This window comes from Puma concolor, chromosome A2, assembly GCF_028749965.1.
Source record: "Puma concolor isolate L17-30 chromosome A2, mPumCon1.1.hap2, whole genome shotgun sequence".
In the NCBI taxonomy this organism is placed as follows: Eukaryota; Metazoa; Chordata; class Mammalia; order Carnivora; family Felidae; genus Puma; species Puma concolor.
The window spans coordinates 113,607,432-113,635,294 of NC_141668.1; the positions used below are offsets into that span (position 1 = coordinate 113,607,432).

At 53.8% G+C, this 27,863-nt stretch overlaps 4 long non-coding RNA genes across 4 annotated transcripts in view; 1 reads left to right on the forward strand and 3 right to left on the reverse strand.

The window, feature by feature from the left end:
- LOC147583447 (uncharacterized) overlaps nucleotides 1-4,943 on the forward strand; it is a 29,269-nt gene extending 24,326 nt beyond the window's left edge. Inside the window, exon 3 of the long non-coding RNA XR_015248213.1 lies at nucleotides 3,945-4,943. This is a non-coding gene — a long non-coding RNA (uncharacterized LOC147583447). The remainder of the gene's footprint in view (nucleotides 1-3,944) is intronic.
- Nucleotides 2,451-3,262, reverse strand: LOC147583448 (uncharacterized). The gene is made up of 2 exons (XR_015248214.1): nucleotides 3,021-3,262; nucleotides 2,451-2,723 (listed from the first exon to the last, which is right to left on the reverse strand). It is a non-coding gene; the product is annotated as an uncharacterized LOC147583448 (long non-coding RNA).
- Nucleotides 4,944-20,501: 15,558 nt separating the features above from the next.
- LOC147583449 (uncharacterized) lies at nucleotides 20,502-23,737 on the reverse strand. Its single transcript, XR_015248208.1, has 2 exons — nucleotides 22,247-23,737; nucleotides 20,502-21,051 (listed from the first exon to the last, which is right to left on the reverse strand). It is a non-coding gene; the product is annotated as an uncharacterized LOC147583449 (long non-coding RNA).
- Nucleotides 23,738-26,115: 2,378 nt separating this feature from the next.
- On the reverse strand, nucleotides 26,116-27,012 carry LOC147583450 (uncharacterized). The gene is made up of 2 exons (XR_015248209.1): nucleotides 26,886-27,012; nucleotides 26,116-26,429 (listed from the first exon to the last, which is right to left on the reverse strand). It is a non-coding gene; the product is annotated as an uncharacterized LOC147583450 (long non-coding RNA).
- Between the last annotated feature and the right edge of the window lie 851 nt (nucleotides 27,013-27,863).

Here is a 27,863-nt window from a genome sequence, read left to right on the forward strand (position 1 = left end):
GTTAGTCCTCCTTTCAAAATGTGTAAGCAGAGACAACCTGTGTGACCATTTTACGCACCGTGGCCAAGTGACGGAGGTTCCAGACAAATTCTGCCAGCTGTTATCGGTTGTGGAGTACTGCCACCAACAAGGTATGATCGGCGAGTATCAGAAGCTGGAGACACTGCTTTTTGACAAGAAGCTGAAGGTAAAACACACGGGAGGTGGACTGAGCATCCAGTTTGCTGGCTACAAACTCCACACTTTCTGGGACAGCCCCCCTTATTCTGCCCCGCGACTCTTCCTGAAGCAAAGGGAGGACACCCCTCCCGCAGACCCTTGGGACCTGGGGGTGGTTTGGTACTGCTTGGCCACCGGGTTTGAGCCGTTTGAGGGGGAAGTCTTCTGGGAATCAGAACGAAATATCGAAAACAGGGAACACAGTGCTTTGATTTTCATGTCCCTGGAGAATGAAAACATGTGGTACACGTTGACAACTAACCACCCCACGATCGGGACACGAAAAAGATTCTGTTGGTGGGGCTCCATCCCAACCCGTCCCACCACAGGACTGTCTTCAGAACGGAGTAGTCTGACCTCCGAAGGGACCACGATTAGCCGGCCCAGATACAACTCACCAGCCACAAACTCCAACACCAGCAGTGAATACACGCAGCCAGGGAGGATGTCCCTAGAGCCAAAAAATCAGGTTCTCAAACTTCTTGATAAATTCAAAAATTTATTCAGAAAGAACAATAAAATAGAACCCAAAAAAAATGCAAATAAATGAGAGCCATAAGAGAGCCACGTGTCCGTGCCTTTATTTTATTTTGTTGTTTAACTTTAAAGGGACTTAAATGTTTGTTTTGAAACAGAAGGGACAGTGCGAGTGGGGGAGGGACAGAGAGAGAGTCCCAAGTCTACTCTGTGCTATCAGCTCACAAAACAGATGGTGACCTGAGCAAGACCAAGAGTGGGACGCTTGAGCCACTGAGGTCCACCCAGGAGCCCCGTCCCTGCATTTTAAGTGCAGGGAACGATGCTGAGCTCCAGGAAGCCCGGGGACATGGCACAGGAGATTGGCCAGGGCGACGGGTGGGACCAGATCCAGAACAGCTTCACAGGCTGGAGGAGTGTCGGTGGGATAGTGACCTGCTGGATTTGGAGTTGTAGGAAGCACAAGGTGGAGGTGGTGAAGTTTTGGAGTGATGGGGGGTTCGTGGGTCTGGAGCCGATGGCCAAGCAAGAATTCATGAAGAAGTCTTTGGTGCAAAAAGGTGATTTTATTAAAGCACGGGGACAGGTCCCATGGACAGGGAGAGCTGCACTGGCGTCGTGACGGGTAGCTCATTAGATACCCTCAGGTTGGGAGGGGGTTAGGGAGAGAGCCAGAATCCTTGGAGACTTACTCTAGGACTCAAGGTTCCAGGACCTTGAGGGGCTAGCTGTTGCCAGGAAAACGCCATTTCTTGCCGTTTAATGAAACCTCGCCATGAGACCCTTTAGATGGATCTGGGCAGGCAAGCGTGGAGGATGATTGCCAGCATACATGTTGCCGGGGTTGAGATGAAGTAGATTTGTCATTATTTGTCATAATGGCGTGTGGGCAGCGGGAGTCCGGGGGGTGGGTCACAATGGGGTATGGGCAGTGGGAGTCCGGGGGCTGGGTCACAATGGGGTGTGGGCAGCGGGAGCCCGGGGGCTGGGTCACAATGGGGTGTGGGCAGCGGGAGCCCGGGGGCTGGGTCACAATGGGGTATGGGCAGCGGGAGCCCCGGGGCTGGGTCACAATGGGGTGTGGGCAGCGGGGTCACCGGGGGTGGGTCACAATGGCGTGTGGGCAGTGGGAGCCCCGGGTCCCCTTCCAGGGACTGCCCACCTGGTGGGGAAGGAATGAGCTGGGTGGAAACACTCTGGATATCACCCTCTCTTTCCTGTGCACCCACTGGGGACCAGACCTCAGCCGGTGGATGTCCCAGCTCTCCCTACCCCACCCTCCCCCCTCCTGTCCCCGTCCTCCCTTCTGCCCTGGCTCCGGACTCACCTGCTCTCACTGGCCACAGGTGCAGGGTCCGTCATGGCCCCCTTCCCTTCATGTCTCACTTTGGCCACCTCCAGAAGCTGACTTGGATGACCACGCATAGCAGGCTCTTTTTGCCCAGATGTTGGGTCAACAGTAGTCCACTTACCTCACTGGAAAGTCTTAAGACACCACATAAAACCAAATCATGGCTCTGTGCCCTCTGTATACATGACACAGAACCCCAATATAACAGACTGGTGAGCAAGGAGGTGGGGTGAGATCAGAGGGTCCCTAGTAATGGCCCCCGAGTTGGAACTACTGAGAGGCTTGTCACCTCTGGGTCCCCCAGGAGATTCACTCCTCTCTCCCCTTCATCCCCGACCAGAAACACTCCAGATTTGTGCCAGCAGACTGGTTGACTGTACTGTGTTTTAAAGGACAAGGAGTGCATAATTCACTCATTTATTCACTCAACAAACACGTTTACATGATGGTATATATGGTGGAGGTTCCATGGGGCACAGGACCCAGTTCCTGCCCTTCAGAGCTGAGGCCACCGGGAATAGGTAAGGGAGCGTGGAGTGCAGTTCCAGAGTCAGGTTCAGATCGCAGCTCTACCGCTGACTCGCCGTGTGACCTTGGGGAAGTCACTTAACCTCTCGGGGCCTCAGTCTTCCCACCTATAAAATGCATACAGTGGTGATGCCCGCCTCGAGGACAGCTGTGAAATTGAAATAAGGTCATTTAGAGAAGCTCTGGGAACACTGCCCAGGGCAAAGTGCGGCAAGTATTTACTGCTCATTTAGCGGCCATTACTGAGCACCTACTATGTGCCAGGCACCAGGGATGCAGCAGTGATGGAGACACTGATGGGGTGCTAGGCCCCGGAGGGGTAGACAGGTGAGCAGTGGGGAATACCCAGGAGACCCCAGGTGGGGGAAAGCAGAGGCTCCTGGGGATCACACTCCCTCCACCTTTTCCTGCCCTGAACCTACAGCTGCTGGCCCCTCCTGCTCACCTGCCAGCCAGACCCCATTGTCCTGCGGCATCTGGGGAGCGCTTTGCCAATTGCCTGCCTCAAAGGTGCACTTGTCCTAGCTCTTGCCAGCTGGGGGACCTCAGGACAGTGCCTTGGCCTCTCATCACCTGCTTTCTTTCTGTGAGGGAGGACCCAGCCCCTTCCACGGGGGTTCGGCGAGGAGCAGGGGACAGAGTGGATGGCATCCAGCCAGCAGGGTCAGCTCCTGCGGTGACCGGGAAGCAGCTGGTCGGCTTTAAACACACCTGCAGCTCCCCTGTGCCTCGCGGAGCCTCGTGGTCTGTGGTCTGCAGAGGTGGCCCAGGGTGGGTGATCTAAATGTGCCCCAGATGTGGTGGAGGGGGGTTAATTAAAAAGGTGGCTGGGAGATGAATTTCTGGAAACACAAATTGGAAACCAGTGCAAGCTATTGATCTGCCTAATGGGAAGCCGATGGTTTCTGAGCGTGCGGACAGCTCCGGCTCAGGCGGGTTACAGGAATCGATGTGGCCCCTTCCCCGAGCTGATCGGCCCCAGGTGCACTGGGAACATGGGTCGGGGAGGGGCCCAGGAGGTGCCATACAGTTCTGTGTCTGAACCTTCCACTTCTTGGCTAATGAGAACACCCAGGGCAGAGGAGACCCCGCGGCTTTCTGTGCCTGTGTGGACCCCAAGGCTCTAGGTTCCTGTAAGGTGGCCTAATGCTCCTGCTACAGAAATTCTCTTTTGAGGTGTTTGTGAATCCCAAGCCCTCCCACCACTGAAAGTCAAGTCTGGAACGCTGAAAAGGAAGCATAGGGAGGGAGGCCACATGGAGGAGAGGAAGGGTTCTATACAGGTTGTTATATGTCCATGGAGCCCATCCTTCCTCGGCCTCCCTGTCCCTCCCTTCTTCTCTCACCCACTCCCCTTTCTCTGTTATAGCCGAAATTGGTCATAGCCCCGTGGAAGAAGAAAGATGCCTGATGTGTCACTAGGGAGGCGAGGGATCCTTTTGAGGCATGCCCAGTGGGAGGACTTCCTTTTTCTTCCGGTTGAGTCTAGTTTCTCTTCACTCTTTGAACACTTGGAGACATGAATTAATTCCCCTGGTCACTGTGTCACTCATTTGTCGGCTCACTCGGCTGCTCACCACATCCATGTCTTCCCATCTTTATTTAGCTCAGCCTTTTTTTTCAAGCAAGAAGGGAGATTTCTTAGGAGAACATAGACAGCCCAAGGACAAGCAGAGAATAGAGTAGCTGGTCCTCCCCAAAGATGGGAGCCAGCAACTGTTTAAGACATGAGAAGCCAAGCCTGCTGTATCTTTTGGCCATTCTGGCGTCACACATTCACTCACCTCTGCTCCTCTTTGTACATCACTAGACCCTTCCATCTTTTAAATCTCTTGGCTTCTCTCCGTTTCCACTGCCATGACCCTAGTGTAAAGCACTATTCTTCTTTTTGCCTGGGAAACTGAGGCAGCCTCCTGAATTTTCTCCCGAATCCCACCCTTGCCCATTTCCAATCTGTGTCTCTCACTACAGCCAGAGGGATTTTTAGAAATGAACAGTTTATTCAACAGATTTCACTGATCCTAGGAAAGACGTCAAAATCGTAAGCACGGTGTGGAACTGGATTACCACTCCCCCCCATTCGGTGCCCTGTATCGAAGTGCCCTGCTCGGTTGGAGGATTATACAGCACGGCCCATGTTGTCCTCAGGCATGGCAGAGGGGCTGCTGAACAGTGGAAACAGATGTGAGCACACGCGTTAAGAACCAGTGAGTAATTTACCACTTTTCTTTTCCTTTTTCCACGACAATGGCAATATTCCAGATAGAGACAGACTGCTCCGTCAACCTGAGTGCAAGAGGGGAGAGGAGACGAAGGAGAGCCACATGTGCATGTAGTCTGAGACATAAAGAAACGTTATTGTAGGCCACTGAGATTTAGAGAATTGTGTGTTATGCAGCGTAACCCATCCTAACCTACCCGATACGCATAATCCATGAACTCTTGCCCATCGCCCCATTGCTTTGCTGAGGCACCACTGGCCTTTCGGTCCTTACACAAGTTGCTCCCTCCCTCCTTACAACATTTGTCTGTGACTCTCTCTCTCCTGGGAAAGTTCTTCACTCCCACTGTTGGGCAGTTGACAGTTACTCACCAATGAGGTCTTGGCTTCGCTGTGAAGTACTCAGGAAAGGATTGCCTGGTCCCTGTTCAGAATACCTAGAATTTACCTTCTTTGTCATTAGAGCTCTTTCACTACACTCTCAGTTGGAGGAAAACAGAGCCCAGGGATTTAGATCATGCTTCTTTGAGGCCCTACTCCACCCCTCACCAATGTGCCCGGACCCATGCTGAGGGGCTGGAGGTAAGGGGGTACATCAGCCCTGCGCCCTGCCCCCACAACCTGCCCCGTGATGGGGGAGATAGTTGTGCAAGCAGCAGCATTTGAACCCATTATGATCGTTCTAGCAGAAATTAGTGTAAAGAGGCCAGCGAGGAGGCAAGGAAGAGGGGGAGTCAGAGATGGCTTTGAGGAGGATTTGGAGGTGTCCAGGTAGGGGGAGCTTCCTGGGAGAGTGGGCGATGGGGGGATCTGATGGAGGGATTGTAGGGAAAGAAGTGGTGCCCAGGGTTTCCAGGACTTGAAAGAGGATGAACCCAGGAGAAGTTGGAACCAGAAGTAAATATCTGGCGTCTGTGTGTATTCCTGGGAACACAAGTGAGCGTTCCTGTTGGAGTGCCTTTGCAAGCTCATGGTGTTGGCTTCTTGGGGTCGAGGGATGGTGATAACGATGACAGTGGGTTCCAAGCCCTTTCACACAGTGGATATCAGTGGCAGGCTCTGATCCGAGGGTGTGGTGGGCGTGTGTGGGCAGCTGTGTTCCCGGACACAGCAGCGGGAGAGACATCTTTGTCTCCACTCTGCTCATTGGACACGTCTGGATGCCTTAAATTCCTGACTTTGTCTTCTAAGAAAACCCGCCACGGTTCTTTCTAGTGAATCAAGGCTTCCTGTGTACACAGCCCAGTAGTCATTTAAAACGTGTATCAGGTGAACAAAATGAAAGAGAGACGAATCGCCGAAGCATCACGTCCCTGGGTATGATGTCTCTCCGCGTGATCTTGTTGTTAAAAGAATCCGCAGGGACCAAGATGAAACCAGATGCTCCATGATTAGGGGCAGTGGTCACTCAGCAGGCCCCTGCTCTGGGGAAGTGAGGTGTTTCCTGGGGTTTGAGGGCCCTGATGGGACATGACAGAAAAGCTTCTCAGCCTCCCAAAGGTTGGAGGGTGGGCAGTGATGCTGGAAAAGTCACCCCCCTCTGTGGCCCTTGAGTTTCTCGCTGTTGGAATAGGGAGGGAGGTACCATTCCCCGACTGCCAACCTCCCTGGCTGTGCGGCTTAGGCAGTAGGTGGACAGTTCTCGGAGAAGCCCATTGGTTCCAAGGAATTGTGGCTGTTTGATGGTATTATTTTCATGCGGGTTGTGAGGTGGACCCTGCTGGGCTCCCCATACTGGAGGGGACAGACACCCACAGAAACTGGACCAGACCCAGCACACAAGCTCTCCTCAGAAAAGCTGACCTCTGTGTGGTGGTTGTCTAGAGGAAGGGACGTCAGCCCTCACTGGGGGGAGGGGGGGGTGGGAGGTAGATGGAATAGCACAACCAAGGAGAAGTCTTGTGAGCTGGGACCAGAAGCGGAGGAAGAGGAGACAGGCGGGGGCAGGGGGGGCAGGTATGGAAGGGAACAGAGGAGCAAAGGCCTGCGGGCCCAGGCAGGCCTAGGCGGTGGTGAAAGGAATGCCATCCTCCTGCCTCAGAGAGCTGGTTGAATCTGGCACAACGGGGCCGCTTCCACGGCTCTCTGGGCTAGAGGGTGATGCTGAGCTCCTGCCTGGCCCTCCGCCCGTCTTGCCGTTTTCAGGTCCAGCAGAGCTCACCCGCAGAGCGTAGACATGAGCCTGCCCACCCGACGGATGGGAGCACGGGCTCTGGTCAGATGATGGGGGGGGCAGGGGCCCCCCCGCGGCGGACCGGAGGCCACAGGCGTGGGCAGTGTAGAAGCTGAGGCTGCACGCTGCCAGGGTCCGGCTAGGGTCAGTTCCAAAGCCAGTCGGCTCCTCCCTAGGGCCCCTGCCTCTCAGACTAGCTAGTGCCTGCTGGTGAGGCTTCAGAACCTTCCAGGCCACAGCAGGAGGGATCTGGATCTCTCCAGATCAGCACCTAGGTATCACTTAGTGTGCCCTCTCGGACTGGCATCCCCGGCAGCCTGCAGGGCCCAGCTGCGGAGCCCAACGCTGCGTGTCTGTGCTCCATGTGAAACAGTGCTGCAATCCATGACTAGTGTCCGCAGCGGGTGAGGAAGGGGGACCTGGGTTATGCACGCCAGCCATTTGCCACTCCTGGTACACCCCCTCATTTTGCATATGGAGAAACTGAGGCCCAGAGGGAAGAATGCCCTCGTCCAATTGCCTGTCCTTTCACTTCCCGCTCTGGCCTCTCGACGGAACTCTTGGTACCCCCCGTGACACCACGTGAAAACAGTCAACTATGTGTGTGACAAGGAAATCATAGTGGGTGTGTCTGGACCCACACCATGTTTCTCTTCTTGTTTTTCCCCTTTGCCTCTGTTCTGTTTTAATACTTCGTGTGTTTCGTGCATTATGAAGGATGGTGGGACAATGCACATCCGTGGGCCCGCAGCTCAACTCCAGAACTAGAACATTCCCGGTCACTTCCATCTTCTCCTTGCCTGGAGCTCACCCCTCTCTGCAATTTGGTGTTTGTTTGTTTGCCATTCTCTTGCTCACAGGCCGACTGAATAAGCCTAAACATTAGATTGCTTCTTCGTTCTCAAGCTCTAAAAACTTGCTCTCTGTATGTGGATCTCTAAAATTTGCATTTTTGTACTCAACATTTCCCTCTCTCTGAGCTTGAGCTGTGCTGCTGTGTAGCTGGAGTTTGCTGTCACCGGTGTGGAAAGAAATTGTGTGACTGTGCTACAATTTCTTTTTGCTTTGCTCTGTCAGTGAGTGTCTGGGTCATTTCCTCTCTCCCCCTCCTCTTGCTAACACTGCTGCGACCAACTCTTCTTGGGTGTGCCTCGTGTGGCTCCTGGGAGTGGATTTGCAGGGTTCTAAGGTATGGGACTAACAAGAAAAGGCCAAAGTGGTTTTCAGTGTGGCCAGACCAGGTTTCACACTCATCCACCGTGGGTGCCAGCTGATCTACATCCTCTCAGACGCTCGGTGCTGTCAGATGTCACATGTCTTCCTCACCGTGAGCCTGATGGATGTGAAATGTCTCACGGGGACCTTACCTTGCACTTCCCTGCATCCTCGTGACATCGGGCAGCTTTGCCCGTGTTCATCTGTGCGCTCCGTTTCCTCCTCTACGACATGCCTGCTGTGGTCTTTTTGCTCGTTGCCTCTCTTCTTCCTGTGGATTTGTAGGACTTCTTTATGTATTCTGGATACTGATCCTTTGCTAGTTGTACATATGCCAGAGGCCTTCTGCTTTTAGTGATTTGTCTTTTCACCCGTCATTTGGTGAAAGGAAATTTACATTTTACTGCAGTCAAAACTATCGATTTTTTTTATGCTTACTGAGCTTTTAACACCTTGGTAAAGAAATTGTTCCCAACGCCAAGTTTGCAAAGCTATTCCCCCAGAATATCCCCCTCTTCAACTTCTCTCTTTCAAATATAGATTTTTAATGTGTCTGGAATGGGTTCCGATGTCCCAGCACCGTTTACTAACTGGGCCGCCTTTCTCCAGTCACATGTCAAGAAGCCTTTTTAAAACTCCTAAGTATTGAGCTCTTCAGATCTCTGATCATTTGTAGCACACCTGCAGTCATTCATGCCTGCTGTCCGCGTGATCTCCCCTCTCCCTCTTTCTACCATTGCGATCCCTGGTACGTGCAGGTGCCCCAGGAGGCCCTGTGTAGCCATGTATGGATTTTTTTTCTATGTTTCTTTCTTTATCATTTTTTGAGAAGGAGAGAGAGAGAGAGTGAGGAAGGGGCAGAGACAGAGAAAATCCTAAGCAGGCTCCATGCTGTCGGTGCAGAGCCCGATGTGGGGCTCGGTCCCCTGACTGTGAGAACGTGACCTGGGCTGACAGCGAGAGTCAGACGCTTAACCGACTGAGTCACCCAGGCGCCCCATCCATGGATGTTTTTGTGAGGATGAGGAAACAGGAGCACAGAGGAGGGTTGAGTTTGTACCACGAGACTGCATGGTCCCTTTAGACCCCGACCAGGCCCTAGCTCTCCCTCCTGGTGACTGATCCAGGACCCGGGGATGGGTCTGCCATGGGGCCCCTCACGGAGTGCAGAAGAGCTTTGTCCCTGAACCCTGGATCCATGGTGGGTCTGGGCCTGCCCTGGGCCTCCTTGGCCCTGGAGGGTGCCCTCCCCGGCTTCCGAGGCTGAGCCAGGCCAGCCGGTGTTGCTCCTGTTTGCGGCCGGGGAGTCCCAGCTCCAGTTAGAGACTCCTCTCTTTTGTAGGCTCTAGAAACTCTGAGAAGGGCCCTAAACGGTGGGCCCTCGATTAAGGGGTTTCAGAAGGCAGGAGCCCCAGGGAGGACGCCTTGCTTTGCGAAGCCTCTTGTGTTCCAGGGAACTGCTCTCTGTGGCCACCTCAAGACGAGGTGTTTTTTTTTTTTTTCAACGTTTATTTCTTTTTGGGACAGAGAGAGACAGAGCATGAACGGGGGAGGGGCATAGAGAGAGGGAGACACAGAATCGGAAACAGGCTCCAGGCTCTGAGCCATCAACCCAGAGCCTGACGCGGGGCTCGAACTCACGGACCGCGAGATCGTGACCTGGCTGAAGTCAGACGCTGAACCGACTGCGCCACCCAGGCGCCCCAAGACGAGGTGTTTTTGACAAACATGTGTCACCTGCATGACACTTGTTAGCAGTTATGCCATGGCCATAAATCTGGGCTTGTGCTGCCGAGTGCGATACCGGCTCCTACATGTGGCTGAAGCACTGCCAACAGTGTCTCTGCTGGTTTGTCTGGCAGTGGGGGGTGCCAGGCTGCTTCAGGACACATCGGCTCCCAGCCAGTGGCTGTATGCGATGAAGGTCCCAACGCCGACGTCTTTCTCAGCATCCCACCCTCCCTTCCTAACCTTCGCTGGCTCCCACTGGATGTCTCACAATGTGGACACTTTTGCACCCAGTCATGCTAATTGCTCTGAAAAGAAATAAAGCGGGAGGAGTGTGAAGGGAGTGACACAGGCCATCTGTAAGAATGATCTGTGATCTCCGGTTTGTTTAACAAACCTACTGGGTCGGAGCCTGAAGGAAATGGGGGGAGCCGTGTGGGTATCCGGGAAGAGCATGCTAGTCAGGAGAGCTGCACATGCAAAGGCCCGGAGGTCAGCTTGGGTCTTATGGGCTGGAGGCAGGTGTGTCTGGAGTGCAGTGAGAGGCGCAAAGCTGGGAGCAGGGTGGGAGTAGGGAGCATCGTGTGGGATGGTGAGGCATTTGGGTTTCACCTGGAGTGTCATGGAAAGCGGCTGGAAGGCCCTGGGTAGGTCCAGGAAACCGTAGAGGAGGCCAGATGGCTTAGGCGCAGCCACTCCCGGGCCAACTATACCTTGGTCGTAACTGTGCTGACTGTAGATCCTAGTTGTAGAGCGCAACCCAGGTGACAGCAAACATGAGGGCCAGGTGACGGTCCCGAGGCCAGCCAGTCCGTCTGTCTGCAGCCAGGCCTCTGCCTATAGATCCTGCAGCCTGTGCATCCTGCCCGGAATGCTGGGATGCCGGGATCAGTTAGTTTCTGCTGCGGAATAACCACCCCGAAACGTAGCGGCTTGCACCAACTGTTGACTTAGCTGAGCAGCTAGCTGGTCGGGCAGGTCTTCCGGGCTCCCTCAAGCATGTGTGGTCAATGGCAGGGGTCGGCTCATTGCCGGCTGGCTGTTGGCCGGGGCGACTAGGGGCGGTGGTGAGTAGGCTACACGTGTCCCATGCTTCCAGGAGGCCGTCTGGGCTTCTGCACATGGTGGTGCCAGGGTCCCGAGAGGGTGGGCACGCAAGGCCACGAGGCTCTTTGAGGCCTACACCTGAAACTGGCACGGCATCATTTCCACCACATTCTGTCGGCCAGAGCAAGTCACGGAGCCAGCGCAGATTCAAAGCGGGGGGATCTAGACCCCACCCCTGATGGGAAGAGCTGCCCCATCATAGTGCAAAGGGTACAGAGACAGGGGGGTGGAGGAACAGAGCTGTTTAGGGGTCAACCGCAGTGTCCCGTGTTCTGGAGAGAGGAGCAAGGCAGGAGCCAGGGCCCCAGAACAGTCAGCCATGGCTGTGTCTCTGTCACCCTGAAGAAACCAGACCCCCAACAATCCAGGACTAAGCAGAGGAAGCTCAGACCATTTGTTACTTTGTCACCAAATGCCACCTAGCCGGTAGCGATAGACTCAACAGTCCCCATGGAGGTGTCTTTCTCTGGGATGCTTAGACCCAAGGACTGCGGAGATCATATGGAACATCGCACACCTTTGGCACCACCTCTTCCAGGAAGCCCTCCAGGCTTCTTCTGGGCTCTCCCAGGCTCACCCCCCTCCCCCCATCACAGAAGACAGTGTACTTGTGTCCCTCATTGGTGCATGTGTGTGTCAGCCTCCTGAGTCAGAAAGGCCAAGGCCTGAGGACGGGGCTGTGTCTCACTCACCCCGAATCCCAACTCCTAGCTGGGAGTGTCCACTGAGGGTGAGGCTGGCAAGGTATGCGTATACTGGGGACCTGCATTCAGTGCTGACTCACAGTTGATGTCTGCAAGGGAAGGGGAGGGTCACTGTACCTGGTAGCAGGCCCCAGATGAGCTCGGCCTGGAGCCGGGACGGGGGGTGCTGGGAACGGATGCTGGATGCAGGCGGCAGCCAGAGCTCAGCGGAGCAAGGGCAGAGACCACAGTCCTCTTGCAGACAGAAATGGGTCTCAAGCTCTGGGCGCCAGCACCAAGGCAGGAAGGCAGCCCACAGGAGAGCGTGCAGAGAAGCCACTCCGGGTGTTCAAGGCCAGCACTGGGCATATGGAAAGGCAGGCAGGGCCTGCCAACCCTGAGGAAAAAAGAGACATCAGCCACGTTTGGCTATAGTCAGCTTTCGTTTACTGGAGTTTCCCTTGCCTGAGATCCACTGTACCCAAAACCAATATTATTAGCATTAAAAAAGAGAAAGAAGCCAACTAGGATGTAGCACCCCCGAATGCACTGTGGTTTCGGTGCCATCACAGCGCAGGAGAAAAATCTTCATCACCTTCTCATGCATACCAGAGACAAGGGAGGGAAGAATGGCGGCGGGGGCGGGGGTGGGGGGGGAGCGGTCTTCACGAGGCCTCCAGGAGTGCCTCCCTGGGGCTCCTGGTGAGTTAAGCCAGCCAGGCCTGCGAGTGTGCCAGCTCGTCCTGCCCACCTGGCGTCAGCACCATTGCCCCGGGCTGGGCCGGGCAGTCTCCCTTGGGGAGAGAGCTTGAAGCTTTTGCAGTTTGTAGTGGTCTGTTGTATTTAGAAACCCGAGCATCCCGGAGTCATAAATTACCTTGAACTAGTTTGCTAACCCTCGTGACTCGGTACAGGTACAGCGCCTTCTCAGAAGCGGCCAGTTATGTCACGGACTGAGTGAGGCGTGGCCCAGTCCCCGCAGTGAGGCAGCGTGTGCCAGGCCTGGCGTGGATGGTGGATGGTAGCCACCCAGGACCACGGGGACGATGCAGGGAGGTGCCGCAGGTCTGTGCACGGCATTTCTGTGGCAATGCACTCCAGAAGGGAGAAGGGTCTGTGAGTCCATGAAGTGGGATTCTCACTCCCAGCACGTGGTCGTGAGAGCTGTACCACGTGGAAGAGGCAGAGCGCACCGTGTAGTTCAGCATTCCTGTTACGTCCCTGCTAGAGGATCAGCTCCTGCTTGCACCTTCCCAGGGATGGGGGCTCATCGCTGCCTGAGACATTGCACACTGACAGGAAGTTAGCTTCCCGCAAATTCCAGCTCCATCATCTGGGTACGTGTTCTGAATCCGTGCTTGCAACAGCCGGGACAGAGTGGGAGGCCGTTGCAAGGCTGCTGGCCAGCTAGGACGGCTCTCCCAGCCTTTCCTCCATTGCCACAGCCCTCTGGTCACAACAGGTGCTAAAGGGCCCATCTGGTTAGACATTCCGAGTGTTACCCCTGCACTGCAAGTTCTTTGGCCACGGCAATGTTGACATCAAGAGAAACACGTGTCATTTTCTCATCCCTAGAAAGAGCTCCAACCCCCTCCCCGTTTTTGTATTCAGAAAGCAGAGGGGCGACCCACACTTTCTGGGGTCATGGGGAGGAGATTCAGGTGTGAAGGGAGCATCTGCTTATAATGTGGGATCCAGTTCCAGGATCCCCTGGCGTTCCTTGAAATTTGCTGGAGAAACACAACCCATTTGATGTTCAAAACCAGGCTTCCAACGGAATGGGACAGCTGAAACACCCCAAAAATGGACAAACCGCATGAAACAGGTTTTGAAGACACTAAATGAACATCAGGCAACAATGGATCCCTGAGAGGAGGGAAGTGATCTCTGTGGTGCTCTGAGCACGTTTCTTGGGAAGAGGTCATGACCCAACTTGGCAGGTGGTGTGTGTGTGTGTGTGTGTGTGTGTGCGCGCGCGCACGTGCGTGTGCGTGTGTAGTAAGGGAGGGCAGAGCCTGGAGTCCTCCTTGAGTTAAAGAGGTGGAGCTGAGTGTCTGGAAAGACCAAAGCAGCTAGAGCTCACCACAAGTATCAAAGAGGACTGCACGGAATGAAGGGAGTACTCAGGACATCTGCAGAGTTTCTCCCTTGGGTATTCAGTGGAGTGCTGGCTAGGACATGTGTGAGAGAAACTGGGAAATTAACGATCCAAAAGAAGTCGGAGGTAGCAAGTGTCTGCTCTTACCAGCCAGACTAGAAAACCTCATGATGCCTGGGACATTGGCTAAAGTATTCTGAACAGACTTGCCCCCAGTAGTAGGAAAGGATTAGCCCTAAGCCAAGCACTGCTGAATTTGACAACCTTAAAAAGAAGACACTAAAGGATCAAGTTATTTCCACATAATTTACCATGTCCCAGAACAAAGCTCAAGGTGGTTTAGAGGAATACAAAAATATCCAGCAGGGCGAAATTCACAAAGTCTGATGTCCAGTGAAAAGTTTTATGGCATGGAAACAGGCAAGAAAATATGACCCATATGAGAAGAAAAATTAATCAAACTGGCCCAAAATAAACACTGATGCTAGAATTAGCAGAAAAAGCCATTAAAATAGTTATTATAACTGCATTCCATATGTTCAACAGGGTGTGTATAAACATGCAAGATTTTTTTTTAACTTGTAAAGATTAAACTCTAATGCAGTCACAAAAAATATTCAAATAATTTAAAAAAAGGGTTAGGAAAAGAAGAAAAATAGAACAAGGAACCAATGAGATAGAAAGAAAACAAACAGATATGTCTAATCATTTCAGTATTCATATTAAATGTAAATGGCCTAAATATACTAATTAAAAGGGAGTGATTGCCAGATATGGTGGGGTTTTTTTTTTTTTAATGTTTTTTTTTGAGAGAGAGAGAGAGAAAGCAAGCAGGGGAGGGGTAGAAAGATGGAGACACAGAATCCAAAGCAGGCTCCAGGCTCTGAGCTGTCAGCACAGAGCCCAACACAGGGCTGGAACCCACAAACTGTGAGATCATGACTTGAGCTGAAGTCTGATGCTTAACTGACCAAGCCACCCAGGCACCCCAGATTAGATGTTTTTAAAAAGCAAGAACCATGTACTACCTACAAGAAATACCTTAAATATAAAGATGCAAATATGTTAAAAGTAAAAGGATGGAAAACAGATGTAATAAACCAGGGGCCACCCGAAGGAAGCAGGGCTCATGACTGACCCAGAGAAGGCTAGGGGAGCCAGGAGCTCCCATGGGAGGTGCACCTGAGAGCTCCTCTGCTCATGAGTCAGGGGTGGGGTCACTGCCCATGACATTTGCCAGTTATGCCACCAATGGCAGTCCTACCGGTGCCCTTTCTTGAGTTCTGTGTGTGAGCCCTGTCTACCTCTTCACAGTCTGGGCATCTCCGGTTTGCACAATTGCAATCCACTGTGGCTGTGAGGGGAGGGAGGATGGGAGGTGCCACTAATAGCCCCACTTTACAGTGGAGCCACTGCTCACCACCTGTCAGAGTCCTGTGGGTGTTTATTGAGATCCATAGACTATTCTGGCAGAGCAGGGCCTCAGAAATCATTGAATATGAGCCCCCCTTATAGGCAGAGAAAATGAGGTTCAGGAGTTGAGCACAACTTCCAATGGTTAGCATTCTGGAGTCCTAGACTTCCCCGCTTTAGGGGCGCAGTTTGGTGAGCTCATCAAGACCCCTGAGAAGCTGCCCTCCCCCAGCAGTCACAGCTTACTAAAGCAACCAGGATGACCTGATCTATAAATGGGGTCCTGACAATCCGCTATCACCACCCTCCCCCTACCCCCACAGGCTGCTCACCCTCACAGCCTTGCAAAGGGGCCATGCACCCCCACAGGCTGCTCACCCTCACAGCCTTGCAAATTTGAGCCTCCTCAGGGCACAAAAGGGTTGCCAGACTGAGGATTGGAGGGAACCCACACTAAGCAGCTGGATTGGCCTGAGTGGGCAGCATCTCTTGGGCTGCTCTTGTCCAAAAGCTGCCATACCCCGATACAGACAGAAGTGAGCATGCCTGTGTTCCAGCAAAACTTGACTTACAAAAGCAGGCAGCAAGCCAAATTTGGCTCAAGACCCATAGTTGGTCAGCCTTTGTTCTACATATAGCAAGTCCCATGATAACCCAGATTCATCAGCCTGACTCCAGGCCAAGCGGCAGACCTGCTACGGGCCCAGGGCAGAGTAGGGTACTGGGGGGCGCAGAACTGGGCCTGGGTTCCATGTTCCGTCATGCACTATAATCCTAGCAACTTGCTTGACGTCTCTGGGCCTCACTGTCCACACCTGAACGCTGGATCCGGGGTGCAAACTCAGAGCTGCTGGGGTCACATTACCACGTAACAGAGAAAGGCTGGCTGGTGGGGAGACTTGGGCCCATCTAAGGACTCAGCTGGCTTCTCCATTGCCGCCAATTATTGCTGATAGGGACACTGGCCCCCAACATTTCAGAAGTCACAGGCCACATTTAGATGTGAACCCTCGTGGTTGTATGCTGGCCACTGACTCAGGCCAGCCTGACTTGTGTGGGGCCGACCACACCCACAAGCCGTGTCCCTTTGCGACCCCTCAGCTCAGGGCTTGTCTGCTTTTACTAGGGGACAGAGAGGACTGACTTTCCCAACAGACGCTGTCTTCAGGTTTGAAACGAGTTGCGGGGGGGGGGGGGGGGGCAGCGCAAACATTAGAAATAGACTCCCTTGCCTTGCCTCACCCGTGCGCCTGTGTTCATTTCCACCTGGTAATAACCTTCCAAGGCCTTCCATGTTGAGCTCACATATCTCAGGCTTAGCCTGTGCAAAACCTTCTTGGCTGGGTTTTTCTTAATCATTTGCTCAGTGGATATATTATTTGATATGTAATTGTCTTCCTGGGAGATTAACTTTCGGGGCCCTGAATGGTCTTTATTAAAATAATGAGAGCGGTAAATTCCAGCCCTGTCCCATGGGGCATGCAGGAGACCCAGCACACCTCATACTGGGCGCACGCATGAAGACGTTCCTCTCAGTGGGACAGGGTCACCAGCCTGCACGTTCTCCAAGCCCTCCTCCTTCATTAGACTGACGCGGAAGGAGCTAGTGGTGGATCCGAGGAGTTGGGATGCTGCTGCCCCCTGGAGGGCCCAGAGCCTGGTGTCGTGGTGAGGAGGATGTGGATTCGTGTCCTAACCTATCCAGTAACGAGGCCATGTGACCTCGGCAAGGTCCACCACTCTCTGAGCTCCAGGGTCCTGGGCAGCAAAGTGAAGCCGCTGATGGGGACCTAGTGGAAATACTCTTCCTGGGAGTCTGTGCTGAGCTCCAGCTTTGAGAGCACTGGTTATCCTGCAGGGCACAGTTAGCGGTCTGCGACATGCTGCCTTACCCCTGTGTGTCTCCTGAGTGTGCAGCTCTGTTCAGCTCCTGGTTCCCCTCCCCAGCCCCTCTATGCATTCATTCATTGTTTCTTTCCTTCCTTCCTTCTCACACTCAGTCCATTCTCCACTGGACAGCCAGAGGGATCCCGATAAAAGCTAGGTCAGTGCCAGCCCCTCACCCCCCTACCATGGCTCCCTCCTCACGCACAGTGAGAAACAGCGTCCTCCCCATAACCCTCATGGTCCTGATCATCTGCCCCATCATCCTTCTGCCCTCATCTCTTCCTGCGGTCACTGGCTGGGTTCCAGGCACACTCCTGCCCCAGGGCCTTTGCACTGGCAATGCCTTCTGCCTGGCTCACTCTTCCCCCCGGACACCTGCGTGGCTCCCTCACCATCAAGTCTTTACATGGTTTCATCCCCTGGGGGCCTTCCCTGACCAGCCTGTTTGTACTTGCAACATTAACCCCTTCCCCTGAGAGGGTATTTCTATCCACAGTGCACGTCACCGTGTGCCAGATTTGGTTTACTGTCATTCCCCTCACTGGAAAGTGGACATCCTGCAGGCAGGCCTGACCCAGGGCAGGTGCTAGGAGCTCTTGCCTGCCTCTGGCAGACCTGGATTATTTCCACCCAGCCTTGAGGGATGTGGTCTTTAGTTTGGATGGAGGGTCCATTTCAGTCTCCTGCTGCCTTAGCGGTGCGCTGAGCCCGGGGTAAGTTCTGGAGGGCTGCACAACGCCCAGATCACCCGGCAGCCCCTGGTCTGTTCCCTCCATTGTCAGAGCCAGGAATTCCGCAGCCTGGCCCAGTGCCCAGCCCCTGCGATGCTCCGCTGATTCAGCGGAGGGGAGCACCTACTTCCTGTGGGCCAGGGACTCCTAGCCCCGTTCTTTCCCTTTTGCTCTTTGTGGATGGCATCGCCCCAAACCAGGCCCCAAGCCTATCATCCTCCAGAGACAAAAATAGCCGGTTTGTGCCTCCCTGGCCACCCCTGCTTGTCCACTCAGGACTGGCCTTGGCCCTGTTGTGCCCTGGCTGCCCAGGACCTTGACAGGTGGCATCTCAGAGCACATCAGCTTACGGGTGCACAGCTCTGCATAGGGCCTTGGTCCCTGGGGCAGCGAGCACCTTATCCCTACAGGTGCCAGGAGGGTCCATGCAGAGTAGGGTGGTTCATTCAAGTCATGTCATGCGTCCATATGTCTGTCTATCCTTTCAGTAAATAGTCACCAAGCAGCTGTTCTCTGCCTGGCCCTGCTGTGTATGCTGGGAACAGGATGAAGCCCTGTCCCGATGGGGCCGGCCTCCCCTCTCCAAGCCTTAGGGCCCTCCTGTGTCAAATGAGAGTAATAACATTGGCTTCCCAGGAGGCTGTGAGGAGTACATGAGACAGATATAGAACAGCATCAACAAATGTTTTCTGTCAAGGGCCAGACAGGAAATATTTTAGGCTCTGTGGGCCATACAGTCTGTCATCACCACTCAATTCTGCAGATGCCCCAGCCATTGACGACAAGTCAATGGTGGGTGTGGCTGCGTTCCAGTGAGACCTTAGGAAAACAGCCGGTGGGCCAGATGTGGCCTGGGGGCCGTGGCCTGCTGGCCTCTGGTGCAGAGTGTCTGGGATGGGCACAGAAGGGACAGCTGCTGCTCTAATCATGGCTGATGATGATGGTGGTGATGCTGTCCTCCTCTGGGACCCAGGACCACAGGAAAGTTGCGGTCTGGGGTTGCAGAGTGCTGGGGGCAAAGCAGGCACGAAGTGAGTGAGATTTCAACAGCACCGCGTTCTGCTTCCATCTGTTTAAGCCTCATTTAGTCTGCCTGGGTTTCCCTGGAGCCGCATTTAAGCCCTAACAGGGCAGGGTAAGTTCTGGGAGAAGGGAGAGCTAGCACTTAACTCATGGCCGAGGTCGGCCAGGAGGCCCCGCAGAGGCGGCCGATCTCACCCTGCCTGGTGCCACCACTTTGAAGCAAGCCTGGGCTGTGCCCTCGGGGGCAGCTGAGTGCAGGCAGGGGCCCGGCAGTTCTCATGCGTCCTGCTTGATTGCCCGAGAGACTCCTCCGCTGGCACTGTCTTTTTCCCTGGTGCTCCGAGATCCCTCTGCTCATTGCTCTATGCAACCCCGTCTCAGATTGTGTTCTAAATTCTTCTTAATTAAATGTTTGACTCCTCCCTCTAGACTATGAGCAGCTCCTCCTTTGGGAAGGGAAGAGGAAGAATTAACATTAATTGAATGTGTGCCACATGGAGGCCTTGGGGACGAGGAGTTCAAGGAGACCAGAGAGGTCACATGCCTGCCCAAGGGCACACAGATGAAGAGCCACAGAGCTGGGATCTGGAGTTGGGACCCTCCCTTGCTCCCTCGCCCTGCGTGCGCTCTGTCTCATCCTGACAGGAGAGGCCGGGCATGAGGAACACAAGTTGAAGTCAGAGAGGCTGGGGCTGAGAATGCCTGCTCCCACCAAGCGTCAGGTTGCTCATCTGTAAATGGGACACAGCGACGGTCACCACCTCTCAGAGTGATCCTAAGGATCCAGTGAGGTCTGGAGGGAGGGAGGAAGAGGGACAGAGAGTCCTCACCCTGTCTCTTGGGCCTGAAGGTCACTACTGCTGGAGACTGCCCAGTCAGCCCCATGCACACCCTTCTCCCTGAGCTGGAGTGTTAGCGGCAGGCCCTTGTGTGTTATGTCCTCACACTGTCCCTGTGCCAAAGGAGTGCCTTCCAAAGAGCATGCCCCCGTGGCCAAAAAGAGTTCTGAAAGCCTTCCTAGGAAAGTGGGGAGCAGGAAGGGGTCTGCCCTTTGCCCCTACCCGAGTCATTGACCGGTTCCCAGGTGGGCCCACAGAGAACCCAGGAAATGGTACTTAGCTCACAAGGTGGGGTGTGATGGCCTTCTGTGCTGACAGGCCAACAGAAATGCTGTGCTGTGCTGTGCTGTGCTGTGCTGTGCTGGGAAAAGCAAAGCCAGCTCCACGTTGGAAAATCAGGGTTCCAACCCACTCTTTTTTTTTTTTATTAATGTTTATTCAGTTTTTGAAAGACAGAGAGTGAGTGGGGAGGGGCAGAGAGAGAGGGGGAGACACGGAATCCAAAGCAGGCTCCAGGCTCCCAGCCGTCAGCACAGAGCCCGACACGAGGCTTGAACCCACAGACCGCAAGATCATGACCTGAGCCGAAGTCGGACGCAAACAGACTGAGCCACCCAGGCGCCCCCCAACCCACCCTTAATCCTGGCACCCCATAATCAGCCTCAATGTCGTCCAGCGTGATCAGTATCCCTACCACCGCCCTCATCCTGTGCCCGTCGGAAGCCAGACTGCCCCACGTGCACTGTGTGAGGGTCCAGTTCTCTGGGTCCCTTTCGAAGGATGGGGTTGGAGGGACCAAACAATGTGCTCATGTGGGGAGGTGCTTTTTATTTTCCATTTCCTTTTTAAAATCTATATAACATAATATTTGCCATTTTAACCATTGGTGTGAGGTGGAGAGGCATAAGTAACCGTCCCCACCATCCACCTCCGGAACTTTTCCATCTCCCCAAACTGAAACCCTGTCCACATTAAACACAATCTCCCCAGGCTTCTCCCCCGCCGCCCCCCGCCACCCCGGTGCCTGCAGCCACCATTCTGCTTTCCGTCTCTGAGTTTGATGACTCTAGGGACCTCATGCGAGTGAAGTCATGCAGTGTTTGTCCTTTTGTGACGGGTTTATTTCACTTCGCATAATGTCCTCAACGTTCATCCACCTCGCAGCGTGTGTTGGAACTTCCTTCTTTTCTAGGGCTGCGTGATACTCTGTCGTATGGCTCGGTCACGTTTTGTTCTCTCCATTCATCCATCGTTGGACACTTGACTCGTTTCTGCCTTTCAGCCACTGTGAATCACGGTGCTCTGAGCGTGGTGTAGAGATGTCTCTTTGAGACGCCGCTTTCCATTCTTCCGGGTACCTGCCCACAAGTGGAATTGCTGGATTGTAATGATAATTCTATAGTAAGTTTTTCGAGGAACCGCCCTACTGTTTCCCACAGCTGCTGCACCAGGTTACGTTCCACCAGCAGTGCACGCATTCCCCCCACATCTTGCCCAGTGCTGTTCTGGGTTTTGGTAACCGCCATCGATTGGGTGCGAAGTGGTATCTAATTGTGGTTTTGGTTTGCATTTGCCTAAGTTGAGCATCTTTTCATGTGCATTCCGGTCATGTGTATCCGTTCAAGCCCTTCATACGTTTTTTTCGTTGGGTTGTTTTTTTTTTTTTTTCTTGTTGAGTTTTAACAGCTCTTTATTCTGGATCTCAATCCCTTACCAAATTCATGATTTACCAATATTACCTCTCATTCCGTGGGTTTTCTTCTCGCTCTGTCAACGCGTCCCCTTATATACAGAAGTTTGTACTTTTGATGAATTCTGGTGTCGCTGTTTTTTTCCCTTGGGTCCTGTGTATGTTTTGTCTCTGACTGCTTTAGTATTAATATCCAAAAAAATAATAATTGCCACACCCTGGTGTCATAAAGTGTCATAAAGCTTTCTGTATGTTTCTTTCTAAGATTTTTATAGTTTCAGTTCTAATGTTTAGGTCTTTGATCTGTTTGAATTAATTTTTTATATGGTGTGAAGTTTGGATCTGACTTTATTCTTCTGCATGTGGAATCCAGTTTCCATGACCCCATTCGTTGAACACTGACCTTTCACCCTGGAGTGGTCTTGGCCCCCTTGTCTCAGACCATTTGACCATGTGTGTGACGGTTTATTTCTGGGATCTCTGTTCTATGCTGTGTTTGTAAAGTTTTATCGGAACATGGCCACACCGTTCACTTATGTATTGTCTACAGCTGCTTTGGAGAGAAAACAGAGTCAGAGTAGCTGTGACAGAGAAAGTCAGGCTCTGGGGGCAGCTGGGTGGCTCAGTCGGTTAAGCATCTGACTCTTGATTTTGGCTCAGTCGTGATCTCTTAGTTTCGTGGGTTCGACCCAGCATTGGCTCTGTGCAGAACCAGCGTGGGATTTTCTCTGCCCCTCCCCTACTCATGCTGTCTCTCTCTCTCTCTCTCTCTCTCTCTGTCTCTTTCTCTCAAAATAAATAAATAGACTTTAAAAAAAGAAAAAAAGAAAGAAAGAACATTAGGCTGCCAAAGGCAAAATTACCGTCTGGCAATATGGTCCAGTCTCCTCCGGAGACTCCAGGACGTGAGCTCCCTGGATGGCTTCTTCCATTTTACCCTGGCAGGCAGTGCAAGGTTCACCACCTAGTAGGTGCTCCACCACCTAGTAGGTGCTCTGCCAGTGGTGTGGGTTTGTTGCCTTCTGTTGACCGGGAGGATTTTCAATGGCCTCTGCCTTGGTACACTTCCAGACACCTAGTGGCAAAGACGTTAAAGTACTACAGGACCTCTCATTCATTCCCTAGGGGCCCTTCGTTTTTTCCCTGGTGGCCCCTCCTTCACGCCTCAGGACGTCTCCTTCCCTATTGGTTTGGCTAGAGGAGAAACTGAGATGCATAGTTGAACTATTTCGCAGCATCCTGGAGGCTCCCTGCTGCACCAGATGTTAACCTTTTAGTTGCTGAATTTGGGGAAAGTGGGGAGCAGTTCCGGCAGGCAGCCAGGCAGTGGGAGGGGCTCAAGGCAACTTACCAACCAGACAAGGGTGTTTTACTGGTTAACAGTACCGTGAATAGCACTGAGGCAAAGGCCTAGAGCAGGCCATGGTCCATGGGCAGTGCCCACTCCAGGCGCCTGGCCCCGGCCACTTGTTGGGGCCACAGATGCAGTCACAGGGGCCAATGTGTTCTGACAGCCTCCAGTCCAGGTGCTGGAGTGTTCCACTCCCCAGCGCCTCTGCTGGCGAGACAATGCATTACCGCCCCTGCTTTACAGATGAGGAAATATGTTCAGAGATTTATCTGCGGTCACAGAGGGAATGGGGACACCCCCCCGGGGACATCTTGGGGGTCCAGACCCCTGAGGGACACTGTGACTCAACCCCATTTCTTGCAAGACTCCCATCCTGCAATAGGGCCCCGCCGAGCACCCGGACAGGTAGAATGTCCTGGAGCAAGAAGGGAGAGGACTTGGCCACAGGAACAGGAGAGGGGGTGCAGCGGGGATGGGGGAGGGGAACAGGCTAAGCCAGGCCAGGCCCACCTAGGCAGCAACCGGACGGTCTGAGCATTTCATTGCCCACTCAGCCATGGCACACCCCAGCTCAAAGATCAGCTCTTCTGGCTCCCTTTAAACAATAGAAAGAAATCCAAACCTCCTGGCCTTCAAAGGCTTCACCCGAGCTGTCCAGCGCCTTCAGCCCACCTGCCCAGCACCCTCAGGGCTCACCCACACCCCCACCCTGCCCCCCTACCCCACTAGCTGAAATACCACCTTCTCTCCAAATCTCCCCGGTGCTTGGCCCTCCTCTTTGGCACTCCACCATCTCTTCCGGGTCACACGGTCTGAAATTTTTTATTTTCAAAATGTCAAACCCATGGAAAAACTGGAACAACAACATGATAAGTCCTCCTATAGAACTTTGCCTGGGTTCCCCAACTGTCAGCATCTCCTGTGAGTGGCCACTGCATCCCTCCCTGGGAATACACACCAGTCTACACCTTTTGCCAACCGGCAGGCTGTAGATGCTGTGACAGCCCCCCCCCCCCCCCAACACCCGAGCACAGGGCTGCCGTCCTGGGGAACCTCACCTAGGAAAAACGACACGAACTCAGTAACTTCATCTGCAGCGTTCAGGTTCAAAAAACAACACAGGAAGTCATCCTCTAGATGACCAATTAAAGCTGTAACGGGGCTGACGTGCCTTTTGGCCAGTGTTCCCAGCCCAACGGGCGCCTGCTGACTCTGTTTGAGGTGTATCCTGGCAGAACTGTTTTGTGCATCGTCAGGTACACACGAGCACAAAGCTGGTGGCGCTCTGCATACGTCTTCCTCTCTCATAAATAGAATTACACTGCATGCATAATGTTTTGCAACTGCCTTTGTACTCCCGGAACTTTTCCACATGTCATCCTGTGTCCCTCAGCATATCTTTGCCAGTCCCCCACGGAAGCTCACGTCCAGCTTGCTTTCCTTTTATTTGACCAGCCCTCGCCACATCGGCAGCGTGGCCGGCTCCCCAGGGAGCCCCCTTGCTGCCAGCAGCCACCCCCCCATCCTGCAGGAGACCCTAAAACTCCCAGAGTGTTGACGTCTTGTGCCCTCGCCGCCACAGCCCCCATGCCGAGGACAGCGTCCAGCTCCGTAAACAGCACCAAAAGGCAACGTTTGAAGGATCCTCGTTCTGCACCGAGCTCTCCTCTGGGTGCTGCTCCTGCTGGTATTTCTGTAATCCTCCCACACCCTCCGAGGTAGGCAAGCATTACATTCACTTTACAGATGCACACGCCAAAGCCCAAAGAGGTCACCGAGGTGGTCAGTGTCACAAGGCAGTAAGTGAGGTTGGCTCTAGGGTCTGTGCATTTAACTACTGCCCCTTCGATGTGAAACCAGCTCAACTGAATTGAACCCACCCACCCCAGCAACCAGCTTCAGTGTTTGTCCTGTCGCTACTAGCCCCTGCCTTCTTGCCTCACCCCCAGACCCAGGCAAAGGGGCAGCCCACCGGGATACGTGTCTGCCTCCATCGCCTCCTCCAAGCTGTGTGACCAAAGCTGGCTACTCGCCGTCTCTGAGCCTCGGTTTTCTCACCGTGAGTGGGGCTGGCAGTGGGAGACCCTGTTGTGGAGGCTGACCTTGGGCAGCCTGGTGAACAGTCAGGAGCCTGATAAGAGGGCGTTCCCTCCCCCAGAGAGCCCTGTGGGGCCCAGCTGCCTGCCACCCAGTGACTGATGTTCAGCCGCTGCAGCCCGAAGCCAGAGCAAGTTTATGATGCTCTAGCTGGTTTTTAATCACAGCAAGATGAGAATTTGGCAGATTCAGACACCGATTCATGCGACAAACATTGTCTGGTGTCTCATTTGTCTTTCTCTGGCTTCAGTGGTGATGCAGGGGGTGGGGCTTCCACTCTGGGGAGCACCCCCCTCGAAGTCCCTCAGGCCTCTTCCATCTGCCCATGCCTACCGAGCACCAGCTCCAGCCTTGAGGGAGAGGGACGCAGGGACTGGCCTGGAAGGGATCTCGGAAGCCCCTGCCAGGAGGCTCCCTCCGTCTGAGCGTCACTGCATGCCTGGCACAGCCCACCTTCTGCTGGGTTGACTGTCTGGCCCGCCCCCCGGGGGTGTCACTGCCTAAGAAGCTCTGTATCTGCGATGGCAGATGCTCAGAGGTGTCCAGATCTCCTCCACTCAAGCGTCGCCTCCTCAGGGAAGTCCTCCCTGACCACCGTAGACAGACTGTTCCCTTCATGGCTCTCAGGGCTGGGGCAGAGTTTTCCCCACTCTGTCTGTCAGTTGTCTGTCTGACCACTGACAGTGGTCACCATCACCTGCATGGCACTTGACCCATGCTGGGGACCCTGATAGGACATTTACGGGTGTAAACAGTCCCGACAGCCTCACTTTTCGGACGGGACACAGAGAAATTCAGGAGTTGCCCCAGGCCACACAGCTCAGAAAGAGCCAGACCAGCTGGTAACGTGTGGGCATTCCTGGTCTGTGCCGCACTCCTCGGGGGGCGAGGACCCTGGCGGGCACTCCATCGGCATTTGTGAACTGTTGCCCTGGCAAATGCTGGTCCACGTGCTGGGGGCCTGGGAGGAAGCTGTCAACTCTGTGCATCATGGACACAAGAAAGAGACGGGGGGGGGGGGGGGGGGGTGGACAGCAGAAGAGGGATGGCATGTCAGCTTTGCCACAGAGGCTGAGTAAGAGTCCATCTGGCAGATGGGCGGAAGGAAGGGCAGCCCAGGCAGGGGGAACAACATTTGCAAAGCACGGCAAGTGCAGGAAGCCTCGATGAGAGTGGAGGGCCACCCATGTGCAAAGCATAAAGGTTGGGGAACATGGCAAAAACAAAATCATCAGTGTACTAGACAGCTCAGGCTGATATGACAAACCACCACAAGCTGGGGGCGTAAGCAACACACATTTATTTCTCACAGTTCTGGAGGCTTGGGAGTCCAAGGTGAGGGGGGGTCGGTGAGTTCAGTTTCCGGTGAGTTCTCTTTCTGGCTTGCACGTAGCCGCTTCTTGCTGTGCCCTCACGTGCCTGAGAGAGGAGCGGGGTCGTCGGTCTCTCTTTCTCTTCTTGTAAGGACTCTAATCCCATGGGGGCTCCACCCACATGGCTTCATCTAAGCCTGTTTACCTCCAAATACCATCATATTGGGGTTAGGGTTTCAACATATGAATTGTGAGGGACACAAACATCCAGTCCATAACACGCAGCTGTATTAAGCAGAAAGAGTTGTAATACAGGGGGTCAGGAGCCTGCCGACATCACCAGAAAGTCTGGAGGTACAGGCCCTCAGGAACCAGCCCAGAGCAGCACTGCAGAACTGGCCCGGATCAGCCTCTGCCACAGTCACGAAGGTGGGGGGTCAAGAGGCTGGCGCTGGGCCCCCAGATGCTGCTGGAGGAAAAGCCAGACCCTCCTCCCAGACACAGGAGATGAGGCATAAGAGCAGGGAAGGGCCTGGGCTGGGGAAGCGGGGCGGGCAGCGGGGCATATTGACCCATGACTATGCGAGGTCCCTGAAAAGCCCAGGGAAGGACATCCCAAGCCCTCGCTGCAGGGAATGAGCTCTCCAGCCTCTGCAAGGCAGGCAGGAAGTTGGTGTGGATGCTCTCCCTCTCCAGCACATCTCCCTGGGTGGTGGGGGCCCCAGATTGCTTTTTCCTTACGTGCTTCCTGGGCTCTCCGGTCCCCTCTGACACTTCTCTGCTTAGGGATGACAGCTGAGCGGGTAATTCCCCCCAGCCATCCTGATTGTTCACCGCAGGGCCTGCTGGCTGTTCCCTGGGTAAGCTCTTTAAGATGATTCATTTGCATCTCCCTTTCACCGGTGCCCTGCCCCACCCAGTGTAAATCTCCAAACCCACTGCTGTAGAAGCAGAGCATAAATCTGTCAGGCCTCTGCAGCTGCGGCGGTGACTGTGGCTCTGCATGTCCCAGACGCTCGGCAGTCCAGGAAGTGCCTATGGCTGGGCTATCAGGCAGCTTTTCGGGTTCAAGAGACAGGAAGGGCTTTGGCCAAAATCATCCCAAGAGGATTAGATGTGGGGTGAGGGTCAGGGCGGCCTAGTGCAAGCGGGAGCCAGGCCAGCACGATGGGGGCTCAGGAGAGGAAATGGCAAACAGGCATGTTGCCTCTGTTGGAATAACTCAGCCACAGGTGTAGGCGTTTTCCAGGTGACAAAATATTCCAAACCTCGGGAAAATAAAAAGAGCCTAGGGGCACCTCTGTGGCTCAGTCAGTTAAGTGTCCGACTCTTGATTTCGGCTCAGGTCATGAATTCGTGGTTCGTGAGATCGAGCCCCACATCGGGCTCTGTGCTGCCAGCACAGAGCCTGCTTGGGATTCCCTCTCTCCCTCTCTCGCTGCCCCTCCCCAGCTCACACACACACACACACTCTCTCTCTCTCTCTCTCTCTTTCTCTCTCTCTCTCAAAAATAAATAACCATTAAAAAAAAAAACTAAAAGACAAGAGCTTATACTTACATGGCACTGCCCGTGTGCCCAGAATCATTCTAAGACACTGAATGAACCCACCCACCATCCAGATTAGCTGGCATTTATTTTATTTTATTTAAAAAAATTTTTTTAATGTTTATTTTTGAGAGAGAGAGACAGAGACAGAGACAGAGACAGAGCATGAGT